This window comes from Sus scrofa, chromosome 5, assembly GCF_000003025.6.
Source record: "Sus scrofa isolate TJ Tabasco breed Duroc chromosome 5, Sscrofa11.1, whole genome shotgun sequence".
NCBI classification, from domain to species: domain Eukaryota; kingdom Metazoa; phylum Chordata; class Mammalia; order Artiodactyla; family Suidae; genus Sus; species Sus scrofa.
In genome coordinates this window covers 18239120-18245119 of record NC_010447.5, presented here as the reverse complement: position 1 = coordinate 18245119, position 6000 = coordinate 18239120, and positions in this window count along the sequence as shown.

Below are 6000 nucleotides of genomic sequence, written 5' to 3'. Positions count from 1 at the left end.
ATGATGTGGCTTGTCTATGGAAGCACCAGTTCCATCCCAGAACTGCAGCAGTGGGTTAAGGATCCTGTGTTGCTGCCGCTGTGGCATAGGTCGCAGCTTGGGCTCAGATCCAATCCCTGGCCTGGGAGCTTCCAAGGCCCCGGGGACAGCCAAAAAAGAAAAAAAACAAAACCAACCCCCCCCAAAGAGTGGGTGTGTGAAGTGTGACTGGCAGAGCGGACTACACTCCCAGGTCCTTGGAAACACGTGCCTGGTTAGAAGAACCAACTGGTGAAGCTTGATGCCGAAGAAGGCTGATCAGCAAAGGGGATCCTGCAAGAGACAGGGCTAGAGAGAGGGAACTGATCATGTGGTTGGCTCATTTCTGGGATCATTGAAGGATCCTAAGCAGGTGGGGGACACAAAGAGACATATATATATAAAATACATATTTGTCTTTTTTTTTTTTTTTTGTCTTTTGTCTTTTGTTGTTGTTGTTGTTATTGTTGCTATTTCTTGGGCTGCTCCCGCGGCATATGGAGGTTCCCAGGCTAGGGGTTGAATCGGAGCTGTAGCCACCGGCCTACGCCAGAGCCACAGCAACGCGGGATCCGAGCCGCGTCTGCAACCTACACCACAGCTCACGGCAACGCCAGATCGTTAACCCAGTGAGCAAGGGCAGGGACCGAACCCGCAACCTCATGGTTCCTAGTCGGATTCGTTAACCACTGCGCCACGACGGGAACTCCCATATTTGTCTTTTTTAGGTTCACACCCATGGCATATGGAGGTTCCCAGGCTAGGGGTTAAATCGGAGCTACAGCTGACTGCCTACACCACAGCCACAGCAACTCGGGATCCAAGCCTCTTCTGTAATCTATACCACAGCTGACAGCAACGCTGGCTCCTTAACCCACTGAGCGAGGCCAGGGATCAAACCCGCGTCCTCATGGATACTACTTGGGTTCATTAACCACTGAGCCATGATGGGAACTCCAAGATTTATATTTGAAGAAGACCATATGGGATGGTGTGTTGAGGAAGGCTAAGGGGTAGCCGGTGGCCACGAGAAGGCTTGTCATCAGGGAGGAATTATAGTACAGAGGAGAGAAAGGCGCAGCCTGGACATGGTATATAGACGAAGGGAATGGGCTTGAATGTATTTTGGAAGTAGACTTAGTAATTCATTAGCTGCCGAGAGACGGGGTAAGAAAGAAGGGCTCAACTATGATTCCCAAGCTGTGCTGTGAGCAATTGAATGAATGGAGTGTCATTTACTAAGATGAGCAATAATTAAGAAGGAGCGGGGGCAGGTGCAGGGGGCGGCTAATATTAATAGTTCAGTTTTCAGGGTTTTTTTTTTTTTTTGTCTTTTGTCTTTTAGGGCTGCACCCACTGCATATGGAAGTTCCCAGGCTAGGGGTCGAATTGGAGCTACAGCTGCCGGCCTATACCACAGCCACAGCAACGCCAGATCTGAGCCATATCTGCAACCTATACCACAGCTCACGGCAACGCCGGATCCTTAACCCACTGAGCGAGGCCAGGGATCGAATCCGCAACTTCATGGTTCCTAGTTGGATCCGTTTCCGCTGCGCCATGACGGGAACTCCCAGTTTTTAGTTTGGAACAGGATAAATCTGAGATGCCTAAGAGACACCCCAAAGGAGGCATCAAGTAGAAAGTTCCATAGACTTATCAGGGGAAGGAAGGTGGGGAAGCCTTTGGTCTATAGAAGATACGAGGAAAGCCAGGGTAGCATAGTAGCCAGTGAGATTCCTCAAGGAAATAGTAACCAGAGCAGAGGAATGTCAGCTTTTACAGAAGGGATAAGGGGGGAGCTGAGAGAAGAGCCTGAGTCCCTACACATGGAGGAAAACCTGGAGGAGGTGTCAAGGAGATGGGGAGGAAGAGTGTCCCGAGGAGCAGGTGTTCATGTTCAGCTGCTGAAAGGCCAAGGCATAGAAGGAATATCGTGTTCACTGATTTTTAATAACATGAGGGGGGGTCTCTGGGAACCTGGGCTAGTGTAGCTCCTGTGGGGCAACGGGAGCCCTGACCAGCCTGGAGTGGGCTGAGGAGTGGGGTGGAGGGAGGTGAGGGAGGGGAGAGCCATTAGAAGGATCTAGAAGAGTGAGGGAGAAATCTGGTGCAGGAGAGGAAGGTCAGCTGATGATGTGTGGGAGGGGATGAGATCCAGACCCTGGCTCGGGTTCTTCCTTCGGCCCTTCCTGTGGCCCCTTCTCGCCTTAGCACCAGCTCACCTTGGATGGATGCTTCAAGGAGCTCAGATGTCAGCTTCTGGGACATCGGCAACACAACTTTGTTCCCACCCACTCAGAGCATGTTTATATCTAGATTATAGCTTATTATTGTATATTATCAAAAACAGGCTGCCCCAGAAATGTCTGTACCCCAGCACTGCCTGGCACATCGATAGCAGCCCCTAGTAAGTGGCTTTGAACAGACCGCCAGATGGATGAATGGGTGAAGCGTCAGCATCCAGAAACCCCGAGGTGGAGATGTGAGAAACTTGGCTATTTCTCTCAGGGGCTATTTCTGATTTTTTTTTTTTTTTTTTTTTTTTTAGCAGGCGTGGAGTCCTGACAGTTCCCAGACCCTCTCCCATTATCTCTCAAGGAATCCAGCTTCAAGGATCCACCCAAGGTCGATGAAGAATCAGAAATGCAGCCTGAGCCCCTGCTCCCCCCAATCCCTCCACAGGGCAAGGCTGGAGGTCAGAGGGTGGGGAGCAGGACTGGGGTGGGGGTGGGGGAGGCGCTGGAATTCCTTTGTCCCAGCACTTAGCGGGGATCCTCAGGTATTTTCTAATTAAGATGAGAAGCAGCAGCAGGGGCCCTCTGGAATGTAGGCGGCAGATAAGATCAGCACCCCCTCCCCTCCAGGAAGCTTCCATTCTCTTTCTTCTAGGATGAATAACACATTCTTTCTCAGGAACTACGTTCTGCCCCCCAACTCCCTTATTTTATTTTATTTTAGTCCCTTTAGGGCTGAACCCACATCACGTGGAAGTTCCCAGGCCAGAGGTCAAATCAGAGCTGCATCTTCCAGCCTACACGACAGCCACGGCAATGCCAGATCCTCAACCCACTGATCGAGGCCAGGGATGGAACCTGCATCCTCATGGATATACAAGTCTGGCTCTTCACCGCTGAGCCACAGCGAGAACTCCCTCTGCCCTCCCTTAAGTCCCCCGCAATTTATCTTCTTTCCTGGGAGAAGGACTGTCTGCTGTCTGCCCCAGTGCTTTCCATGCCGCTGCTTCAGCCCTTGCTCCATCTTTGGTCTCTCTGCATCCCTTTTGTCATCCTCATCTGATTCCAGGGCCTCCTCGGAACCTGGAGGGGAATGTCTCACTTTAATCATCACAGGGACATCTCTTGAGTTAGGGCTGGGTCATTGACCCCTGCTGTGGGCTCCTCTGCCCTCTCTCTCCTGGGGCAGTAGGGCAGGGGACCACCTTGAACGAATACAACTTTCATTCCCATAATCAATTCTAGTCAACAAACGGGGCCAGGCACTCCAGGTACTAAAAAGTAATCTTGACCAGTGGTCCTGATGAGACAGCACCAGTATCAGGTGCCAGACTTATGAGGACGGAGGTGTCATGGGGTTCCCGTTGTAGCTCAGCGGGGTAAGAACCCAACAGAGTGTCCGTGAGGATGCAGGTGTGATCCCTGGCCTCGCTCAGGTGTGTCCGGGATCCGGCGTTGCTGTGAGCTGTGGTGTAGATTGCAGGCGCGGCTTGGACCCCACGTTGCTGTGGTTGTGGTGTAGGCAGCTGCAGCTCCGATTGGATTCGCCCCCCCCAGCTGGGGAACTTCCAGATGCCGCGGGTGCAGCTGTGAAAAAAACAAAAACCAAAAAAACAAATAAGGTGTCCCTACTGCTGAGTCCTGGGGGAGGTATGGGGTGTAGGAACTAGAAGAGCAGCAGGAAATAGAGGAGCGGGCAGGGGCAGCTGAAGAAACATTGTCTAGGAACAAAGGGTTTAGAGAAGGAGGAGCCGGGAGGGCTAATCTGGGAGACAAATACAGGGTGATGGCAGAGATGAAGGCAGGAACCAGCAGGTGGAGGCCGGATTTTATGCTCTCAACAATGGGACCATGGAAGGTGTTTGTTGGTGGAGGGAATGGGGATAGGTGACTGCAGATGTGGATTGAAAGACAATTCCAGAAGCACAGTGTGGACCCTTGATCAGGGTGAGAGGTGGGGGGCCCATGGTCTCTGCATTTCCCACGCCCCTCACCCTCTGCTGTGGCCACTGTCTCAGCAGGCCCCGAAGCGCCTGGAGTGAGGACTGAGGGAGCAGGGAGAGACCTGGCTCCCCCATTTCCCAATCCAAGGCTTCTCCGGATTTGGGGCCACATCTGGCCAGTGGTTCTGTCCACAGTGGAGCGTGGATGGCAAAGCCTTCCCTGCCTCCTGCGGGCACAGGACAGGGTCACCTGCTCCGGACCAGAGGGCCTGGCACCAAACAGGAAAGGGTTCAGTTCATTGGTACCACTGGCTTTTGCACGCTCTGGCCTCAGCCCAAAGGGGAGGTGGGAGTGGGGAAGGGGAGGGCAGGAGTTCCCATTGTGGCTCAGTGGGTTAAGAACCTGAATAATATCCATGAGGATTCCAGTTCCATCCCCGGCCTTGCTCAGTGGGTTAAGGATCTAGTGTTGCCATGAGCTGTGGTGTCCTTCATAGATGCAGCTCGGATCTGGCGTTGCTGTGGCTGTTGCATAGACTGGCAGCTACAGCTCCGATTTGACCCCTAGTCTGGAAACTGCCATATGCTGCTGGTGCAGCCCTAAAAAGAAAAAAAAAGAAAAAGGAAAAAAAGAGAGAAAAAGAAAAAGGAGAAAGAAGCAGAGGGCAGAAGTTCAAGAGCAAGGGGATGGTTTGGAGCAAGCTCACTGGGTCCAGGGGTGGGGGGTGCATCCCAAAGGCTCAGTCTACCCCCTCAGGCTCCCCAGAGTGAGTGTCTCCTTTCTCTCTTGTGACCCCCAGGCCAGGCCTTACTGGTCCTCAGAAATCAATCCTCAGAACTGTTCCCTGGAATATAGATCCTGGGGCTGGAGAAGGTCTGTCCCGAGACAGGGAATGGAGGTGATGAGGATGGTTCTTGTGGGGCATCGGCTGGGCTCTGTCCGGGGAGGTGTTTCTGGGAAGCTGGGCCCGGGCCCTTTGCAGCTGCTATTATGGGGAGGGAGACAACACCTAGCAGGCGTGCCCGGATCCCAGATCCTTGAGGTTTTTTGTTTTGTTTTGTACTGTTTGCCTTTTAGGGCCGCACCTGCGGCCTATGGATGTTCCTAGGCTCGGGGTGAAATTGGAACTGCATCTGCAGCCTACCCCACAGCTCATGGCAACGCCGGATCTTTCACCCACTGAGCGAGGCTAGGTAGGGAGCGAACTCGCTTCCTCATGGATACTAGTCCGGTTCATAACCCACTGAGCCACAGTGGGAATTCCCACAGACCCTTGGGATTTTGTTCATCCCTCTCCTTGTCCCTGGGGAGGCCACCCACCTTTTTTCAGGCCATGAGCCCCTTCTCTGGCCCCCTGTCCAATGCCCAAACCCCAGGCTGCCTCACTGCGGGGAGGATGAGGCGGGCAGCTGGCCGGACTGTGGGAGAGCACCTCACACAGCCCTTCGTGGGAACGGAGGCCCGCCTCCTGGGCTACCCAGGCTTGGCTCCTCGGGGAGGTACAAAGACCAGTCTGGTGTCTCGTCTCCTGAATGACAGGCCTTCAGCTATTTGACGTCATAGAGAATAGACGGGAACTCAGAGGAGATGGAAGGTTTTGTCAGGGAGGAAAATGGCCCGGAGGGGAAAGAGGTGTATTAGCGTGGCCAGGTGAGTCAGCCTGATGCAACCCAGGTCTCCTGACACTGCCCAGGGCGCCCTTCTTCCCTCCCCAGCTTCTCTTTCTCCAGGTCAAACGTGCCTCTCCTTTGAGATCTTACTTTGATCTGCTTGGTACAATTTCACTTTTATTTGTATGTGC